Below are 13,673 nucleotides of genomic sequence, written 5' to 3'. Positions count from 1 at the left end.
ACAGCCCAATGTTAATGTCGACTAGCCGAGGCGAGATGTAAAGCTTTGTGTCGTGGAGTCATAAAGGATATACGAGTAGGCCTTCAGCTCCAAAAGCCCACATCGATGATGTTTCGTTGAATGGTTCGCACGCTGACACTTCATGATCGCCGAAAGATTGCACTTCTGTCACGTTGAACGATTCCCTTTAGTCGTCGTTGGTCCCGTTCTTGCAGCATCTTTTACCGGCCGCATAGATGTCGGAGATTTGATGTTTTACCGGATTCCTGATATTCACGGTACAATCGTGGAATGGTCGTATGGGACAATCTCTACTTCATCACTACCTCGGAGATGCTGTGATCCATCGCTCGTGCACCTACTATAACACCACGTTCAAGTTCCCTTAAACTTTGATAACCTTCCATTGTAGCAACAATATCCGATCTAAAAACAGCGCCAGACACTTCTTGTCTTATATAGGCGTTGTCCACCACAGTTTACATATTTCTGTATTTGAATACGCATACCTGTACGAGTTTCTTTGGCGCTTCAGCGTACTATACTCTTTATCTGGCAATGTGGTCTAGAGGTAGCGTTTTTGGCTAGTAATCAAACCGTTCTCGGTCCCGGATTCGAACACTGCCACCGCTTAGATTTCGAATAAAGATCGCTAGTAATGGGGCCCGAAGAGATCTGACATAACAAGTCATCCTCATTCAGCTTAGGGGATGGAGGAGCAGACAGAGGTTCAGGACGCTCTCTTGCCCCGGAAACGGGAAACTGCTCGTAAAGGCGAAAGATTCACCAATGATCAACGTCATTAGGATGCAGAAACCACTGCATTAAAGACACAAAATGTATAGCCACAAGACACGTGACCTATAACTGAAAACATGTCATGATGGTCTCTCCATTGGAAAAAAATTCCAGCCTAGTCCCCCATACGGATCTGCGGGAGGTGACTGACAATGGGGAGGTGACCATGAATAAGAGATTGAATAACCAAAGAAAGAATAACGCTCTACAAGTCGGGGCATGGAATGTCAGAAGTTTGAACGTAAAACGGGAGCTAGAAAATCTGAGAAGGGAAATGCTAAGGCTCAATTTAGATATAATGGGTCTCAGAGAGGTCAAATGGAAAGAAGAAAAGGATTTCTGGTCAGATGTATACAGGGTATTATCCTCAGTTGCTGAAAATGGTATAACGGCAGTAGGACTCATGATTAGATATTGGATTGTAAGGTGTACCTTAGAGCAAATATAGACTTAGCCCACAATTTACTGGGCTAAGGTTTAAGAGATTAGTTAGGAAGAATAAATGCGCAAACAACTGTGATACGGAAACAATGAGGAATAAAGAGATACCCTTGAATTTCTGTAGATACTGCGATAACGAATAGCTCCGTAGGCATTATTACTGCATATAAATGGACAACCCTAAAAAGTGCAGTCGAAGAGGTTTTAAAGCAAACCAAATGTACAAAGAAGGTAGCTTTGAAGAAACCATGGGAAACAAATGAAATACTTCTGCTGATCGGTGAAGAAGGATGAACGATAATGTTCAGGGAAAATCCAGAAAACAGAAATAAAAGTCACATAGGAATGAAATAACTAGCAATTGCCGCGAAGCAAAGACCAAATGGCTGCATGAAAAATGGGAAGATATGGAAAAAGAAATGATTATCGGGAGGATTGATTCAGCGTATAGAGACGTCAAAACAACCTCCTGTGACTAAGAGCAGTGACACTAACATTAGGAATGAATTTGGGAATTCCATTGATAAATATAGAGGAGAGTGTATAGGTGGGTAGATTACCTTGAAGGCCTCCACGAGAGGTAAAACTTGTCAGGTTACGTGATAGAAAAAGAAACAGGAGACGACATAGAAGAGTTACGTGATCGAGAATTAGATTCAGAATTTGAGAGACTTAATATCGAATAAGCCAGTTGGGACAGATAACGTCCAACAGCCATGTTGGTGTGTAAAATATATGAGTCTGGCGAAATACCATCTGACTTTCGGGACACCATCATCCTCACAATTACAAAGATTGCAAGAGATGACCCTTGCGAGAATTATCGCACAGTCATCTTAACAGTTCACGTATTAAAGTTTAAGACAATAATAATATGTAGACAAAAACCGATGGTGCGTTAGAGCACTATCAGTTTGGCTTAAGAAAGGTCAAAAGATCCAGAAAGGCAATTCTGACATTGCTATTCATAAAATTAAGAGAAGTTTCTATAATTTGTCGACCTAGAAAAAGCATTCGACAATGAAAAATGGTGAAAAATGTTCGGAATTCTGAGATAAATCAAGGCAAGCTGTACGCAGATACGGGTAACATAGAGTATGTACAAGAATCAAGAAAGAATAATATGAGTGGAAGACGAGGAACGAAGTGCCCATATTAAAAAGCGTGTAAGACAGGGATGTAATATTTCGCCACTACTGTGTAACGTAAACATCGAAGACGCAATGACACAAATAAATGAAACGTTCTAGAGTGGAACAAAATGCAAGGTAAAAGAAAATCAATTACAAGTTTCGCTGATGAAATTGATATACTCAGTGAATGTGAAGAAGAAGAGCAGGATCTGCTGAATGGAGTGAAAAGTGTAATAACTACCGAATGTGGACTGAGAGTATATCGAAGAATGACGAAGTGATGAGAATTAGCAGAAATGTGAACAGCGAGAAACTTGAGATCAGGATTGGTGATCACGAAATTGACGAAGTTATGGAATTCTGCTACCTAGGCAGCAAAGTAATACATAACATACGAGACAATGATGTCATAAAAAGTAGAACAGCACAAGTAAAAATTCGTTCCTGGCCAAAAGAAGACTCTTACCTATGACAAAGCCAAAAACACCATGTCGTCAGGGGCTGACAACGTCATTCCTTTTCCAGAAGATGTGTAATTTTCCTTCCGAAGTGATCCGTAAATGGTAGTCTGGTACCCTGCAAGGCTGTTACAACGACATGAAGCATGCATAATTCCACTTAACTGATCGCTGTTTCGCATAGATCTTGAAAACTTACAGAAGTGTCTTGGAAGCCTTGCGTCATATTACAGATATTCTAAGTTCCAAATCGTGGTGAGAAAGGTTCATACCTCTACCTTGTTTTAACAGGTGCCGACATTACGGCGACGACTTCTAGCGACGCTGGTGTTCCTTGGAAACCACGTAGAATAATCAGTGCTAGGACAGACCGGTACCTAATAGACTGAAGGTTTCCCAGCTAGAAGCAGATGGTAACTGGCCAGTGGACCTATGATGGGCCCTGCCACTGTCTGCGCGTGCATTGAAGTCCATTTGTGCGGTCTTAAAACCGGTAAACTGCCGTTGCCGTTGTCAATTCCACATTATGGCAAGCGGATGGAGTGTTCTCTTTGTCGATGCTACTTTGCGTGCGAGGCGTTTTAGTTGCCAGCAAGCTTGCTCACTATTCATGCCAACCTCTCGTCGTTGAAGACTGGTTGCCCAGAGTGAAAACGTCCAACGTGTGGAGTCATTTTAGCTGCAGGCATTTGCCATACATTTGCAGTTGTATCGTACTAGCGTGTAAGAGAAACGACAATTCCAGAATATGCTTCAGAATTGTCCTTGCCCTATATGAACTTTATGTCCATATTTAAAAAGTACAAATCTCTGAAACGAAGGGTGAGAACCAGGATAGGACAAAGGAAGAAAGGGAGTTGTGAGACACACTTTACCTGGCTATTATGAGGAAGCCCATCCAGCCTGGGTGCCCACGTCAGTAGCTACACCACCGCCGGCTTGACAATCCACATCTCGGGAGCATGCAAACCCTCTTGCCCGGACTATGCAACGTTAAGGTGATGTCTCCTGAAAGGGACGACTCCAGGCAACAGCATTATAAAGATTACAATATATTACGGACGGAGTACAGCTTAAGGTATAATGCCTCTAGGCAACAAAAATTATATTACGGAGAGGTAAAGCTTTTTCCCATCTAGCAGCTGATATCCTTCAGGTGTTACATTGCTATTTAAGACTCTGTAACACGTAATACATTGGGTACTGGTTTACACTGAGTCGTTTGCTCGTAGTCTATTCTGTTGCGAATGAGTACTGCAGTTCTCAAGATGTCTCTCTATTCGAATGGACAGCAGAGCAGTCTGAAAGAGTCAGGTCTTGAAATCTTGAGGAAATATCCGCTTAAAAAGAATTTAGACCTTTTAGTCATCCGCTAGAGAGAGATCTATACCTACAGGAGAATAAGACATACCTAGACAAAGAAATGGATCTAAAGAAAACAAAGTTGAGCCGTGCTGAGGCTCGCGTTGGTGCTGTTGCAGGTTTCCGTTCTCTTTTGGAGGCCAGACTGTATCGTTTAGTTGACATGATATCGGTTGTTTGTATTCTTCTTGTGTTGACTGGTGCCACTTGGTTTCGCAAGCGTTGCCTGTCCGCCAGTGGCAGCAGCGGCGTTATCGGTATGTAGTAACTGTGGCCCTATCTTTGGTGTGTCGCCATTGTTCTTCCGGGTCGTGTGAGTGAGCAGTTCGGTTGGGGACTCTGGAAGAGCATAGAGGGCAGTGGGAGAACAACCCGGGACTGCTGGCGGCACGCATGCACTGCTGGATGCAAGGGCTGCGGTCACGAGGGTACACGACCTAGTCGTCAACCTGATCCTACAAGCTTAAAGTTGAGTGGATTTTCATCCTAGCAGTGAAACCTTCACCATTGTCAGATCTCGCGATTTTCCAGTGACTTGGGTTCGTGTTGCTGTTTGCAGTGTCGCCGAGAGTGGAGTGCTTGGGGAAGGCGGTTCTAATTAGCTTTCCTTCACCTCTTGTTACTAATTGCTGGATTCTATGTGTTACTATTTGTTAAGTTCAACAAGCGGTATTTTTCTAGCCTGGTGGCCGCTAACGCCCCAGTGAACTGCCCTGGAGAATAGTGTATGTAACGGCAGTGTACGTTTCCTCGCATTTCCGCTGCTGCCCGGTAAGGTGTGTAGTTTTGAAAGTTTCCTTGTTTTGTAGGTCAGTTGGTGTTTCTTCTACTCTGGTAGTAGTGGTTCCTTTCTGCTTTCGGACGCTCTAAACATAGCATTCTGAGGACGTAGTACAGACCGCCAGTTCAGGCTTTGGTGTGGTGTTCCATTGTTGCATTGGTTATCGGACGTTAGGTAACTTTAGCAGATTATCATTAGTCATTCGTTAGACTGCCACTAGTCTGAGTTACCATCTTGTGAAGTTAATGCAACTCTTGGCTGCCTTTCTCATCGCTCGTGAAAGTGTTTTGGCCTGAACTACTCAGAGGTCAATTCCTGGAGCAATGTCTGTGACTAGCCTTTGTGCTTTATTATTGTGTTATTATTTTATTACCAAGTTAACATGATTTGTCTCACCTGTTTGGTGATCAGTTGCTTATCCTTTTGAATTAACCCTGTTTTTATATTTGATTGTTATTGTAAGTTTATAATTTTTTAAGATAATTGCCATTCTTGGTGTTACAGCAAGTTAGAACGGTTGTTCTACCAAATTTCCTATCGATTCATCTTACCTGTTTGGTAATCAGTTGCCTGTCTTTTAAATTAACTGTTACTATTGCTTTGCTGTTTGACACTATGTTTGTTAAATTTTTTAAATAATTGCCATTCTTGGCGTTAAACGCCTTGAGCCGTGACTGTCGCTACTTGTATTAAAATTCTAATGTGGCAATTGTATTTTAGCAGTTAACCATTAAGACCTTGGTGATTTGTTCTCAATATTTTAATAACTGTTGACTGTAAGTTGCAACAAGTTAAACAATTCTTAATTTATTACCATTAAGGCCTTCAGCCGTGATACAACTCCTAATTAATTGCCATTAAGGCTTTCAGTCGTGAAACAGTTCTGTGGTTAAAAGAAAAGCCAACCAATAGTAACTGATTACGGCACCGTCCGAAATTGTAACCGCATCGTGCCTTCCTTGACCACCAGGTCTCATAAATATTTATGAAAGCAGAAGTAGCTGAGGACGAAGACGACGGCGATGATGATGATGGCGATGAAATGCAGCCACGAGAGAAAGTTGTGTTGGAAGCGTGGTGGTAGACTGCCACCACCATTTACTGGTAAATCAATAGACAGAATGCATGGCACAGTGAATAACATCTGATTTGAACCAACAGGAAGAGTGTGGACGTTTGATAATTTGCTAGTAAACTTTTTATTGTTTAAAATTACATGTCCTAAAAAGTGTTATACAGCACAATATCCTCAATTATTTTTGAAATTTCTCAGGAATATCTCAAAAACAATGTTATCTCGCTCGAAAACAATGAAGTTCAAACTGTTATAAATGCGCTCAAATCATTAAGTCTGCATTAAATAAAAGTAATGAATCAGTAGTGATAGATAGCGACATACATATAAATATGAGAGAGAACATAACTGCGCTTGACGTTTACGACTGGAAAGCTGTCTCCACTGAATAGCCAGCGCAAATCGATTTCTTTCACTGGAATCATCTGAACGAACTGATGTGGCCACTTGTGTTCTTCCTGGGTTTGAAAGCAGTGTGCGACAGTTCGCATGAGAATGAAATAATAGCTACTCAAATATTCAACAAGAAATTCATGATGCACGTTTTATTGTCTAATAGCTTACGAGGTCTGACGAAAGCAGTAGAGTCGGAAATAGTCCACATAATTTTTGATTTGGGAAAAACAGCGCACACTGAACTATGGGCTTCAGCAGAAGAACTAAAAATAATCGAGTCATTAATACACTTAGAGTGTGGAGTTAGGCCAACAGAGAATGACTGAAATAACATCCTGCAGGATCGGCCGGAGTGTGTAATGTTATCTCTTGAAAGTGCGCTGGCAGGCCTACTTTCGTTGCTGAGACACACCCTTTTGCAGTGAATCATTATGCGTGCATTGATGTGAAATTTCTCTTGATAATAAATATAAATGTAGATAAAGTTCTCCAGGGTAACGTTTTTCTTTTAACTCAGAATATCTCCTCTCCTACAGTCAGGAGAAGAAGCTGAGTGTGACAAGACAAGTAACCTGCGGGCACAAGTTCCCACTAGCTTGCGCAAGTGTCTCGGAGAAAAACAGATCTCTCAGCTTGTTCAGGTTTATCTGTTTCCTCAAGCGTTAAGAGAAACTGGCGTTTCCGGGAATGTTTTTGCAAATATCTCATTCAGCACATGAGATGAGAAATCTCTGCTGACTCAGCAGGGCGAATTTTTATTTAATGTGTATTTTACTGTTAACAAAACTGCTAATCACTCAGTATTTTTCCGTATTGCAAAATCTGTGGAGAATCTTTACCCTATTACTCTCTTCCTCCTAATAGAGCTGCTGCAGTGGCAGCACCAGAGATTGCACTGAAGCAAACGATGAAGAAGGAGAAGATTACCTGAACTTCATCGTTATCATCATCGTCGTTGTTGTTAGCTTGATTCTAGACGAAGCAGTACTTAATATAATTATTAATCGTGGTTGGGCTATCTACAAAGAGCGTTAAAATCAGTGATGATAGTGTAATAAATAATCATGAGCCAAAGTATCAAATCACTTACGGTCATTGTTTTCAAAGGTATCACAAATATGTGATATCCCTACATGACGTATTTGGCTGTCTGTAACTGTATAATATAGTTTTACGTTTTTTGGATCAATCTTTTAGTATGTTGTCATAATAAAATCTATGAGCAGTGTCGTGGAACTGTGTACAACAGCAATTCCTACAGCTGTAGGTTCACTGGAAATAATATTAAATCTGTTCATTTCAAACAAAAATAAATTTTCATTAAATACAACACTGCCCTGGAAATTAGGTCTTGCAACAAGAGCAGCACTCCAGTGCCTCCATTTCGAACAGTTTACCAGGTTCACGTGGTAGGTGTTGCATCATGACTCAACTGAACAGACTGTTAACAGTGAGGTACATCTTTATTTTTACCTGAGTCATCAATGTACTTGTTTGCAAGTGCATGCCTGCTGGAGGAACGAACATCATCATCTCTGATACCATGCCCTAAAAACTCATTGCTCAATGTGAGTAGTAAATTGCAATTTTTATTTCCTCTTGTTAGCAATGTGTCTCATACTAAGCAAAGTGAGGTACATAAGAGGCGGAGTGTAGTTCGTATATCTTAAGGCAGAGTGTGCAGAAATTATGAAACACAATGGTCGGAAGCAGGTCTTCACTTTTCAAATATAAACAAGAGCACTCTCCCAATGTCTTGCATTCAAATGAGCTGCAGACTTGGGATGCGTCTTGCTACTGCTGTTCTTTAATTGAGTCATTCATATCCACAGATGCCGTGCCTCATTTTGATTACAATTACTCCTTTACGGAACGATGTTGAAGCAGTGATTCATGGTAAAGATATTGTTCAGGCTCAACTCAGAACTCTGGACAAATCAGTTCATTTCAGGAATATTTGGGAATATTTGTTCCCAAACGAAAGCCTCGCATATGCTCCATTATACAGCCTGTGTTTTCGTGCTCAAACAGTCATCATCTCAAAACTGTTAATCTAACGTATGCAGTACGAAGTGCTGTTCAATGTGTTCGTATATTTCCGCATTTACAGTTTTCCTTAGATTAATGAGCGGCACTCCCACACCGCAACATCGTATCCTCTGTACTTCATAGTTGGCAGAAATACACGATGTCAGGTGACGTTCACCACGCAGTCGACAAAATTAAACTCTTCCAGAGGATGGCCAAAGGATATAACGGGAGTCATCTTGCCAAATTAATCGTTTCTAGTATTCTGATTTCAACTGGCGTCGCTCTTTACGCCACCGCAAACGTCGCTTAGCTTTAACTACAGGAATTTGTAACTTATCTGCGCGACCGTGGTACCCTGCCCACAGTGAGTGAGGTAGCCGGCTGCTGGGAGCCCTTTGGAGCTCACGAGTGATACCTTCTACTGATTTCATGCGACGTTTATACCTTCAGTCCTTAGCCGTTAGATAAGTCCTTCCTGTTCTTGATTCAGCTGTGGTTGTTCCTTAGCGCATTCACTGCACAGTCACATCACTAGCAGTTGATTAGGGTAGCTTTAGAAGAGTTAAAATGCTCCGGACGGATTTGTTACTCAGGAGATATTCAATGAGTAGTCTACGTCCGAAATAACTGAGCTCTCCTGACGGACCAGTTTGCTGTTACTACTTTTTTACTATGAATGTTGTACACCCCGCCTCATTTTATGCTGACGGGCTCATCGTTCATGACATCTACTGTTAAATTAAACATACATTAGGGTGTCTAGCTACCTTTGCTCAATCAGTGTTTGTTATTAGGAAGTGTTTTCTGAGTTACATGTCTGGAGTGTAGCCTTCAGAGGGAAACGTAGCCGATAAACGGTTCAGGCAATAAGATTATAGACGTTTGTGAAATATGTTGCTACAGAAGAATGCTGAAGATGAGATGGGTAAATCAAATACCTGATGTGGAGGTAGTAATTCGAATTGAGAAGAAAGAAATTTGTGGCAATAAAAGCAAGGATTCTTCCTAGGATCCTTCCTGAGGCATCACGAATTGATGCGATTGGTAATGGGAGGTAGTGTGGGGGTAAGCATTGACTGGGGAGACCAAATAATAAATACGTTAAGGCAATTCAAGTGAATGTAGTTTTGCAGAATTTATGCAGAGATGAGAAGGCTTGCATAGGATTGATCAGTGTGGATAGCTGCACTCAACTTCTATGAGGAATGAAGGCCATAACAAACACAACTCTTTTTTTAGATTCAGATAACATGACATATCCTTTTGTCCTTCAGTGCTTTTGAGATATCTGTATTTCTTTTCTTTTCCTGTTGATTAATCAGCTTCATTTCGAATTCTGAGTAAGTGTCTCTTACCACTGGCAAAGGTTATGCTATGGTACAGATCGCCTCGCAACTGGAGGGGAATATTTTATCACTGTGCTATTACACAAACGCAAGCTACAATTCGATCAGAGCACGGTGTCGAATTTACTATTTTTAGAGTACTGTATTTAAATCTATAAAGTTTAGAATTACCATCCACTTACTTCTTAGGTAGCGGCCTGCACGTTGTGGTCTCGCCATAAACACAAGAAAATTGATGCAGCCTTTTCTAGCTTGTACGTTAGGGATTAATATTGTGGAGGTCGACCGTCGTATGTAGAAAGGGATGTCGGTTGCAGTTCTTACGTTGGGGTGGTGTGGTCTGCAAGGGATATACAGGCGTACAGAGCTGTATCAAATTACATTTCGGACAAAAAAACCATGTTAACAGAGACGACTTCCATTTAAATTTGAATAGCATCTTTAGTGAAAGATAAAACTTGCAGTTTTAGTTTAAAAAGTAGTTCCATGGCTTCACTTTATTAGCAGGGAGTATAAAACTTGCTAGAATTGTGTTTTGGTGACCTCATATTGCATGATAAATGTCGGTGAACATTGCAAATGTGTTCAACTGCAAAAACAAAAGGACGATAAATTGTAATATATGAGGAAACAGGTGAAGGAAAGATCGAAAACCACGTAATTACTCGTAGTTTAGAAACTAAATAAAATGTAGCGTGAAGACTAAAAAACCTCACGTGTCAACAATGAAATGTACTACGGTTCCATCACTTTGTAAACAGAGGCCTACACACACGAATTGCTAGTCCGTCCAACAGTTCCGTAAGTGTCGCAGATATTGACGAATTGCTCCTCCACTTAAAGGTGTTGGCCGGACTGAACATCCTAGAAGGTGATTATCGATCACATAAGCCAAAGTGTTGGTGGAAATATAGGACGGAGAGACGTAACTGCAGTCGCATTTTGGTTTTTATACTCTTATTTATCATTTTTTCAACTGTTCAATAAACTTGGCACTCGTAATTTTGGACCCATGTATGATTACCACAATATGAGAGTAGTGTAAGCCACAGATTTGCGTACAGTTTTCTGGTGCATTATAAAAACCATTGAATGATACTATTCTTCAACGTTCTCTCATATCTACACAATCGACAACCTGCTGTCTCTCAAGGGAATCGGTAGAGTGTGATAATTGTCTGTGGTGTAGATGAAACCTTCATAAACCGTCTTAGATGCATAAACAATACAATCAAGTCCTTTTTAAGTATTAATGTCAAGGACAGCAAAATTCCGTAGTTTGTGCTGTATAGAAATCTCACTGGTACACATGAATAACTTGTAAGGAAAGCCAAATGTTTAGAAACACAACAAACACCCGCTTGGAATTCCTATTAAATGGTGTAAATCATGAGTGGAATTCTTAATTGACGAGAAAAATGAATATATTGCCCATCAAAATCCAATCCATTGTGCGTGGCTTAGGGCACCTAAAACTTCGTCGTTCAGTTTTTGAAACACTGTAAAATTTTACATGGGGTTTGAAGTACTAGTTTTTGACTCAAGCAAAAAAGATGAAAAATTTGTCACAACGTAAGAGTTTTGATTTATTAACAACAAAATAAAGTGACAGGATAATCTCAGTTGGTTGAATAGTTCGACAAAATCTGTGTTCACGGAAAATCATATTACGGAGTCACTAAATACCCAAATATGTCGACTTAGCATTGCAGGAGCCACGTAATACTAGAAGGGCTGTGGTCAGTTGCTGCTGCCGCTCATTATAAGTTCTGCATGCATTCGTTGTCGCAAAGGTCACTGCTCACCTCCGACCTCAGTTATATAGAACAGCAAGTTCAAGTTTTTAATGAAGAGAAATGTAGATATTCCCTTACTCATTTACTGGAAAACTGAATCAGTCGTGTTCATGTCTGGTTCGTAGCTACATCCCTGGAGAGGTTAGTATTCGTCGAAATTTATCCCTTAAATATGCAAAACTGAATAACCCTGATGAACTGACAATATTGAAATTTGTTGGTTGCATTCAGCAGTGATTCTCTGTGCAAGACTTATCTCCACGCTGAGACACCTTTCTAGTTACATCTGAGACTTTAAGAGTGTCATATTGAATTGAGCTTCATTCCCATAAGCAAATCTAGAACGGAAGAAAAATAACTAGTAATAACCGATTTCTCCATCAGACTAGACTTTCAGAACTATCCAGTTGTAACATAAATTGTTAACGTTAAACATTTCAAGTAATTGAGTTTCTCACATAAGACTCGCAGGAGCAATTGCTTTGAGATGTCGGGAGATATATGCAATATTTTCCTCGTAGTGTGTAGATGAATCAGGTTAAGCATTTACAAGTTACGTGTGACGGTGCGCGTGAACGGAAAACGTCGGTTTATTTATCATCACAAAGAAAACAGTTTTTGTACTGGTTTTCTTTGTCCTCACTTGGCTGGCAGTTACAACATTGTCTAGTGTGCTATTTGTTTTAGGGAGATTTGTATAAACAGCGACAGCAAAATATGTAGAATATGGTGCCAAGAAGAGATGGGGTAGCACTGTAGCATAGTCGGAGCAGACAGACAGCGCAGAGGCCCGGTACACGATATGGGGCAAGTCGGTGTAGGAAGATGTAGCGCAACAGTATTTACTGATGTTTCGTAGCCTACAAAAATCAGGTCACTTTTCTTTAAACCAAAATACTTGACAGTAGCTATACTGCCTGATAACAAAAGTGAAGAAACCAGTAGAGGAAGGCGAAAAATTTAACTTCGCAGGTTGAGAAAAGTATGTGACGTTTTTTCACTGGTCGAGAGAGTATGTGGTGTTTTTCCAGTGATGACAATCTCGAGTTAATGGCACTCTGACAGAGTTGACCTCCCAGTTGCTCCCAGATATGTTCTATTGCGGACGCATACGACGATCTCGCTGGCCGTGGGAGCACCTCACCATCTAGCAGACAGTTCATAGTGACCCATGTAAAGTGTGGACAAACGTTGTCCTGTTGAAAAATAGCTCCATGATGCTTCTGAGTCAGAGATAACGCATGAGGACACAAAGGGTGTGTGAGGTGCTGTTGCTCTGTCAGAGTTCCCTTAATCACTACCAGTTGTAATCTGAAGTCAAACCCGATGGTTTCCACACGAGGATGCCAGGATTAACACCACTTTGCCTCTCAAAAACATCGAAAGACTGGGGCCTCTCCCGAAATCACCTCCATACTTGCCGACGGTAGTCATTTGGGATAACGCAGAACAGTGATTCATCACTGAACGCAATGTGATGCCATTGATGAGAAGTCCATACTCCCAGTCGCGGCTCCACTACAATCGCATCCATTTCTTGCATGTAGTTAACTGCAGCGTACGTATGGGATGGCAATTCACTAGCATGGCTGATGCTACTCTCCGATAAATGATGCAGGATGACCCACATTGTTACAAATGGTCTATTACTTGTTCTTCGATGGCAGGCGCAGATGTGAAGGTTATCTTGGTTCACAGTATGGTGAACCTACACGATGGTCAGACATGGTCGGCGGGAACCTTGACGATGAGTACGTCTATCCTCTAGTTACCAGGCAGTCCAAAATCGATTACTGTCACACACGAATTCGTCGCACATCTTAGCACGAAGTATCGTTCACAGATCTGGGGATCTTGCTCACCATGGGAGAAACTCAACACCACACAGAGAGTCAACAGAGACGAGTGTGCTCACCATGGGAATATCTCAGCATCACATAGAAAGTCCAAAGAAACAAGTGCTACGTATGGACGGACACTGTACCGCCGAAAAATGGAACCACGATTATCGTTTGTAAATCTAATAGTTTCAAATGGGTTGTTGTTATTGTGGTCT

This window comes from Schistocerca piceifrons, chromosome 3 (assembly GCF_021461385.2).
Source record: "Schistocerca piceifrons isolate TAMUIC-IGC-003096 chromosome 3, iqSchPice1.1, whole genome shotgun sequence".
Taxonomy (NCBI): domain Eukaryota; kingdom Metazoa; phylum Arthropoda; class Insecta; order Orthoptera; family Acrididae; genus Schistocerca; species Schistocerca piceifrons.
This window is presented reverse-complemented; position numbering follows the sequence as displayed.